This window comes from Phyllostomus discolor, chromosome 3 (genome assembly GCF_004126475.2).
Source record: "Phyllostomus discolor isolate MPI-MPIP mPhyDis1 chromosome 3, mPhyDis1.pri.v3, whole genome shotgun sequence".
NCBI lineage: Eukaryota > Metazoa > Chordata > Mammalia > Chiroptera > Phyllostomidae > Phyllostomus > Phyllostomus discolor.
Genome location: NC_040905.2, coordinates 44640870 through 44649994, shown reverse-complemented (window position 1 = coordinate 44649994; position 9125 = coordinate 44640870).

Here is a 9125-nt window from a genome sequence, read left to right as displayed (position 1 = left end):
GTGAGCCTTGAAGGATGTCAAAGGCAGAAGGGAGAGCATGATAAGCCAAACAACCAGCAAAAGAGAAGACAGGGATTCTCATGAGCATTCAGCCTTCATGCAAAGGTGAAGCAAGTAGCCTACCTAGATTAGAAGGATTATGTTAGGACTAGGTTTGGCTACATATAACAGGAAATGCAAATATCAGTGGCTTAAATAAGATAGATGTTTGCTTTTCTTTCATGTCAAAGGAGTCTAGAGATTTACAGTCCTAGGCTGTTTCCATCGCTTTGTCATCAGGACCTAAGATTTCTCCTCTCTTCCTTCTTCACCATCTTTAGCACTGGCTTCCATCCTTATAATTGCAAGATGGCTGCTTCAGCACCAGCCATCATATTTATGCTCTACACAGCAGGAAGGGGGAAGGATTAAGGAAAAAGAGGCATAGCACCCAGTTCATTCAGCCTCTTTTAAAGATTTTCCCTGGAATCCCCACCCAACAGCTTCTACTTGCATCTCATTGGCTACACCTATCGGTTACAGGAAGCTGGAAACATGTCGGTTTTTCAAGGCAGGCACATTGCTGTTCCTATTAACACAATTCTTCTGGGAGTAAAGTAGAAGGACTGTTAACCACCTCTGTTGAATAATTAGGTAGGACAGTGAAGGTCTTTGAAAACAAGGCCAAAAAGGAGTGAAAGAAATTAGCAAAATATCTCTTATTCATAAAGAACTATGTAGAGAATCAATACACTTAAAGTTTTAAAAGCATTGAAGTAAAATTGAAAAATAAATGAGAAAACTACAGCTGCTTGCCTCTAAAATTAGCTAACTGGTTGCACAACAAAGTGAATAGAGTTAATACTACTGAACTGTGCACTTAAAAACAGTTGAGATACTAAATTTTGTTATGAACATTTTTACCACAATTAAATTTATTTTAATTTATAATTTTCACAGTTACAAATCTGACCCTACAAAAATATATGGTCCTGCTCCATTCAGAAACTTTCGACCTTCTACAATTTTCTGGAGAGGTTAGTAACTCAAATATGAACTCTAAACTACCAGTACAGAGTGGACTTCACTTCTGCACGTGACAATGGAAGCCAGCCTTTCTCCTTGTCATCCATGTGCCCACGGTGCTTTGAAGATACCACTATAATAATAAATACCACGTTGTGCTTGAGTTGGTTATCGTTTTGCTAAGATGCAATGTGGTTGGGGAGAAAGAGCAGCATGGACCTTGTGATCGAACAGACCCAACTTTCCACGTGCTGTTTTGCTCCAGCAAGTAGCTTTAGCCACTAAGATGTGCTTTTGTCGTGCTGTAGGTGCATGTTGGGTCACGCTCTTATATGCATGTTTATGGCGGTGGTGAAGATTGGAGCCTAGTATTCAACAAGAACTCTGGAAATGGTAGCTTTCATCATCATCTGTCTTCCCTACTGGATTCCAGGGTCTTTAAGAACAGGGCCTATCTCACTGAACATTTTGTGAATCCCCAGTGTCTAACACCATAGTGGACACCCTAACAAGAGTCATTTCAGCAAGCAGAAGGTCGCCAGTCAGGCCTTTGGGAGAACTCCACAACAGCAGTAAGCGGGCCAGCCCCTGCCGGTGGCATTAATGCCACTGGCCCATCGCAGTACCCCAGGGCCAGCGGGAAGCTGCAGGAAGCAAATCTCCCCCGCCACAATAAATGACATTGTAAAAAGCTCCCTGTGGAACATTTGAAATTCTGACATCCTAGACACCTAGTAATTGTTGCTTCTTTTTCTTTTTTATGTGTCAGAGTTTAATAAGTATGTGTTACATTAAAGAAGTTTCCCTTAGGTGCCCTGTGGCCAGTGTGCCTCTTTTAGAGTGTTTCCTGACAAACACCCCCATAGGACAGTCCCTTTCAGTATCAGGTGTGGAGATGCACTGAGGCCTGCCCAGTTTCATCTGCGTTCCCTCCTCCAGGGAGTCCACTGCATCAGTGCTTCCATGGGTGGTTGCCATGTAGGAAGCGTAAAGGCTCTGCAAAACCTCCTTGAGCCATCTCTTGTTTTATGTCAGACTCCTAAAGCACAGGGCACTCTCGGTCTTAACCTTTTTGGTTGCAAAGCCCTTCTGTTGCTCCTATCCTTTCATCTTTTGCCTCTGCCTGTCTCGACATTTGCACTTCGAAGCATCAGATTGTAGGATGGAAAGGGAGATGATTTGATTTCTTCTGTGCAGGAAAACTACCCTGCAGCACATTGTGCCTGGCATGTATCCACTCTAAATGCATCCCCTTGTTGAGTTGTTAGCCCAAGGTTAGGCAGAGCCATCCGCATTCTTCAGGCTAGAGGCCACAGCAGACTATCACCTGGAGACTTTTTCCATTACTCATGCCCAGGCCTCACCCCTGGAGCTTCTGATTCAGCACTTCCGGGATGTGTCCTGGACACGTACCCTTTCAAAATCTTTCCCACGTAACTCTGTGAAGTTCCTCCCTGACTCTGCCCTCGGGAAACGCCAGTGTAAATTGTGCTCTTTCCTAGGAGCTGCTTGCTCTTAGCAACAGTTTCCACAAAGCCGCTCTCTCATTGGCCGCTGGTCTCAGTCCCCAGTGCTACAAAGAATTGCACTGTGGATCACAAGTAACACTTATTCTTAACATATTCCAGGCACTGTACTAAGCCTTTTACTTATATTAACCCATTTAACTCTCACAACAACACTATGAGATACTAGTGGTATCCTCTCTTGACCAAGGAGGAAATTAATAGGTGATAAAGCCCAGATTTAAACCCAGCTCATACTCATAACCAATACCCTATGTGGTCTCGTGCAGTGAGTTTCAGAAGACCTCAGGAGCCACATATTTCTTTGTGGTCAAACGAATCCCCATCACCATGCTCACCACGCCTACCCTTGCCCATTTGGCTCCACCATCAACACCAGCCCTCCACTCACTCAGCCACATAAATTCTGAAAACAATATCACAGACCTCAGTTAGCTCAGTGTCTCCTCCCAGAAAACTTTCCCCAACACCCCACCCTCCATGCCAAGCTGGGTTAGGTGCCTTATTTATACTTCCTTTCACTTTGTGCATTTCTTTTTTTTTTAATCCTCCTGCAAGGATATGTTTGTTTTCTGATTTTTTAGAGAGCAATATTGATATGAGAGAGAAACATCATTTGATTGCCTCCCGTATGCTCCCTCACCAGGGACCAAACCTGCAACCTAGCTATGTGCCCTGGCCAGGAATCTCACCCTTAACCTTTTGGTGTATAGGACAATGCTCCAACCAACTGAGCCACCTGGCCAGGCCCACGCTGTGCATCTCTTGATCACCAAGCTTACTATGTAGTATTTCAATGGTCTGTGTCTACTTCCAGCTCCCTCAGCTGAGGGTTCGCTATGGTCAGCAGTAAGTTTCAATCATCTTTGATTTTCTGACACCTAGCACAAGATCTGGCAGAAGGAACACATAACGAGTGGTTGAATAAACAACATTGGCCTCAATGATACCTTCACCCCTCACCTTATCAGGTGTGAAGGGGTGAAGGAAGGACTTATTCAGCTCTGGAGTCTGGGGCAAGAAGGAACATCTTCCAACTGGCCTCTATCAAGACTGTAATCTCTAGAAACTACAGACTCATGTCTCTTGCATCTTTTTCTACAGTCCCTTCAGAACCCCACCCCAATATAGTTACATTCTTTTTCTATAGCTGAGGAGCCAGGGACACAGCTGTCTTGCTTAATCTGCAAAAGATCTGTCCCCATTCAAACTCCAGCTCTTCTAAAATAAAAAAAAAAAGGTCCTCTTTACCATCCTTAAACCCTGCCCCCATCACCTAGACTAAAGAATGGGGGACCTGCTGCAACAGGTGAAATGGGGTCTGAGGAATTCTGGATGGAGGCTCCAAAAAATAGATGTGTGACATACAGAAACAATTCGTAGTTGTTTACAACATAAAGGTTGTAGATGCAAACTCCCTTATCTTTAAACTTTGCAAGTTTGAGGTCTTCAGAATTAGTTACACCTTGTGAAGTTCAAGGGGATACAGAACAAAAGATGAGCAAGAACTGCCACTGGTATCACACAGAGGGCAAAGAGATAAATTAGCCAAGCGAGGAGAAACACAGAAATGGCATTCACTGTCCACAGTTTCTCTGCAAGACTTTGTATTTGCCTTTGTAGATAACAAATATTCCCTTGTAATTTCTTTTTTTTATTTATTGATTTTGCAGAGAAGGAGGGAGAGAGAGAGAATGAGAAACATCAATGTGTTGCTCCATTTATTCATGCATTCTTGGGTAGCTTCTTGTATGTGCCCTCACCAGGGATAAAACTGGCAACCCTGGCGTACCAGGACAATGTTCTAGCCAGCTGAGCCACCTGGCCCAGGTTCCCTTATAATTTTTAGTAGGAATTTTATTTATAAGCAATTTCTGTTACCTCCCTAAAGCACTCATGACGTGTCCCAAGATTACCGAGTACACTATCAACAAACCTCACTGGCCACCACTCCCACACAGCTCCTCGGCCCAGGCACACTTGTGTAACCAGCATCTGTTTTGCTAGACACTTTAGCACAGTTCAAATGTGCCACTAAAATGGCTTTGATGACAAATACAACATGAAGTTCTTCAAATGTCCCTCAGTAAAAAGTACTGCGTTCTTCTTTCATGTGATATAAGCTGTCTCCAGTGTGTACGAGAAGAATGGAAATGGTATTCCCCAAAGCCTTGAACACACCGCGGTCTGACTTTCACCTTTGATACCGACTGCGTGACAAATTGTATAAACCACAATAAGTAAACATCGTACCACAAGATTAAAGCCCCAAGTGGGAAAGTACCATTAATCACACCAAACACATATTTGCTTTTCTGTTGGCATCAAAATTTGTGTCTCTGTGATTTAAAATTGTTTCTCTGTAAGTTAAACATACCTCACGGTACAGTGCTGATCCAAATCTGCGTACTTGGCAACATAAAAGGGAGACTATCTTTCATCCATTGTATGGACACGTTATTCTTCAACCAAAATGATCAACTTGAACTAAAGTGTACTCTGCCCTCCTCTGTAACTGTTGCCAAACCCAGCACTTCACATTTGAAGAAGAAAAAAGAATAATCTGTGTTTGTCCACTAGGTTGGATAAAACCATATGGCTTTGGTGGACAGGAGTGTGGTCAAACAATATTTGAGAATCTGAAAAAAAGCTCAGATATTCACCCCAATATAATACACATTCATTCATGTTCACCAAATTGTGAATTTATGTTTCAGGAGGGCCTTAGCCACCCCAAACCCCATTCATGGTCCAGATTAAGAATTTACACATTCGAGCAAAAACTTTATAAGGTACAGAAATAAAATCACTTGCATTCCTTGGTAGCAGTAACTTATGTAAGTGGAGCAGCCACTTAATTCTCATCATTAATGAAATAATGTGTCTTTTTGTTAAATTAGCATATAACCTAAGACTTAAAATAATATATATATATTTATTTAATCTTCTCTGGAGGATATGTTTATTGACTTTGGAGAGAGAGCAAGGGAAAGAGAGAGAGAGGAGAGAGAGGGAAAGAAACATCGATGTGACAGAGAAACACCAATCGGCTGCCATCCATCCAGGATGTCTTAAGGTATGTCTAGGTGTGTGCCCTGACCAGGGATCAAACCTACAACCTTTTAGTTTTGTGGAGAGGGGGTGCATGAGATGACACTCCAACCAGCTGAGCCACCCAGTCAAGGTGACTTAAAATAATACTGTATTTTGAAGTAGGACTTAATAATAAATTAGTTTTTAGAAAGTTTTGCAGATTCTTTCCCTACTGGTCCCTCACAAAGGGCTTATCCATAAATATTTGCAAACCATCTATTTTATAAGGGATTGGTTTAAAATAGGAACTCATACAACTCAGCAGCAAAAAAAAGTAAATAATGCAATTAAAAATGCACAGCCAACCTGAACAGACATATTTCCAAAGAAGATATACAAATGGTTAGCAGATATATGAAAAGGACCCAACACCACTAATCAGGGAAATGAAAATGAAAACCACAATTAGTGGGTGAAACTTTAAGCCAAAACAGGATATTTGCATCATCTCAAAGTATCTTCCCTAAAATTTCTCAATTACAAAGAGAAAAGAAATAACTTACGGGTGGAGAAACCTGGCCCACCATGCCTTAACTGAGGGCTCAAAGTTGACGTAACTACTAATAAGGCATGTTGGCATCACGTACACCTGGTAGGAGACGCAGAGAAACACTGACTGGTTGCCTCCTGCACACACTCTGACTGGGGACTGAACCCGCAGCCCTCTGATATGTGGGACGACGCTCCGGCCAACTGAGCCACCTGGCCCAGGCAGCTTACAGGTGTTTTTGAGGCCATGAAGCCTTCAAATCCTTAACTCTTTACTGATACTGACATAACAGATTGGGGGAAGAAGGGGGCAAAAAATACACATTTTACAAACTAATCCACGTTACCTTTTCTTTAGATGGGAACATGCAGACATAAAGTGGGAAATCTTCACGTCTTTGGTAGAGAACAGACTTACCGATTCAGAGGTCTTACTTGGGAATATATCATTCCTACAGTGTGTACGCCTGAAATCTTTTTCTTATTAGTTGAAAATTTTAACATTGGTATTCATGAGTAAATGCATAGTTTTATTTTGTGTGGAACAGGAATGTATTGATCAGGGTAGGCTAAGTTATGTTTTTGGAGATCACAAGGAATCACCAAAATGCAGTAGCTTAGAGTATCAAAGGTTTACTTCTTACTCCTATGTCCACTGTCGGTCCAGTCCCTTCTCCAAGTCATCTTCCTCCCGGGATGAGGTGAATAAAGCAGCTTCTCTGGCATGTTGCTGGTCATCATGGTGAGAGAAGAGAGATTTGGTGAATCACGAACAGGATTTTAAAACTTCTGCTTGTAAGTGGCACAGTGTCAATTCTGCCCTTATTTTATAGGTCAAGGCAAAGTATAGACAAGAGGTGGGGAATACAACACCCTACCACCAGGGGGAGTGCCGCAAGTCCTGCAGGCAAGCCTGAAGTCTCCTGGGGGAGAACTCGGAGCTGTCCCGAGGAGGGTTAACAGATACTTTGGACAATAGCACAGCCTACCAAAAAGAGGTATGTCAAGTCAATATTTATGTTTTGCTGGCTTCAGAAAATAATGTTAAAAATGTTCTTCTCCAAGTTGTAGATCAGTTTGCATGCATTAGAATTTTCTATTCCTTGAGAGTTTGAAAGCACTTGCCAGTAAAACATTCGAGTCCAGAGCTCCTCGGACTACCTCCCCAATTCCTTCCCCTGTCAGTGATCTGTTCCAGTTTTCTGTCTCTTTGGTACCTATTTTGTTCATTTATATTTTAAAGAAAAGCATCCATGTAACCTAGCTTTTAAAATATATTTATATAAAGTTTTGTCATATGCTCTTAGTTATTTTTTTAAGTAGCTCGTTCTTTTTTCCAGCTTTATTGAGCTATAAGTAAAAAATACAAATTATATATATTTGAAGTATACTTTAACATACATACACAATGAAATGACTACAACCATGCTATCAATAATTAATGCATCCATCATTTCAGTTACCACCTTGTTTCCAATTGTGTAACTTCTATTAACTTTATACAATATAGAAATATGTATTTGTGAACAAGTAATTTTGATGGAGATAGTAATAGTACCTACCCCAGAACTGTGAAGACTAAATAAGTTAATAAATGTATATTGGTGAGAACATGGGGTCTGTCAGGAAAAAGTACAGCCATTGTTAATGTAACATGAATGCTTTGCCTGACATCAGTGTAACCTGGCAAAGAGAGTGGACTGGAATGCACATGTATGAACAATGATGACTTCACTATACTAGTCAGTGGGAGGGTAGGCTCCATTGTGTAAGCATGTGTACCGTGTGGCTGTCACATTCAAAATGACTGAGCGAGGAGAGCAATGAATCTACATCAAATTTTGCACTAAGCTTGAACATTCCTCCACAGAAACTATTCACATGATTCAGAAGGCTTTCTGGGGCAATGCAACAAGTGCAGCACAAACAAAATTGAGGCACAAACACTTCAGATGGTCTAGAATCTGCTGAAAGTGATCCACATTCTGGAAGGCCTGCAACAAGCAGACCCCCTCAGAATGTGGAATGTGTACAGGCTGCAATCAACAAAGATCAGTGACTGACAGTGCAAGAACTAGAAGCTGATCTGGGAATCCCAAAAACTATTGTGTCCAAGATTTTGACATAGGATATTGGCATGAAACATACCGTGGCAAAATTTGTTCCATGGCTTCTGCTACCAGAGCAGAAGGAACATCGTGCTGCCATTGCTAATGACACTCCAAGACCTGTGTGAGGTCCCAACGTGCCAACTTTGAAGGGAACTGAGGCGTTCTTGTCCTATGCACAATGTTCTTGTATCTTCTTCAATAAACGTCTCTTTATTACATAGCTGGAGACTTTTTGGACAGACCTCATAGTGCCTTGGTAAGCATATTATCAGATTTGGCTGCTATTATTACTGTCTAAAATTTTCCAGTTTTGATCACCCTTATGGTTAAAGCAGAATTCTACATAGTCCTGTTTACAAGTTGACTACAGGGTTTCTTATCATTAATAATGTACTGACTTATACTGTCTTAAATACCTTGTACTCACAAGCAAAAAACCCTGCTAGGTTATGTTCAAGTTTAACGATCTTATGGTAGAAAGCCATGTGTATAAGCTCCTGGTATTCTCTTAGACATTACAGAATAAGTAAACTCATGTACGCTGTCAACAAATTTTACTGCAATTGTCTATTTTCTTCTTTCTCAATTGTGTTACTAACTCGTTTCCTGCTGGATGATAAGGGGTTGGGCAGGTGAGCCTCAAAATCTTTTATCCTGAAGTGGACAATAAAAGAAAAAAATCTGACCACTGGTTTTCACTTGTTTTCTTATGAGTAAACTGCTTCTGAGGCAGAGATCATTTTTTCTTTTCACTGGGAGCACTTACTAATAGAATGTCTGTCAATTATAATACACTTCAATTTTTTAAAAACCTTGAAAAAAGTAATACTTCTTATGAGTCCAATGTTTTATAGTAACGTTGACAGAAAATTGGCAACCCTCACTAACACAGTTCATATTT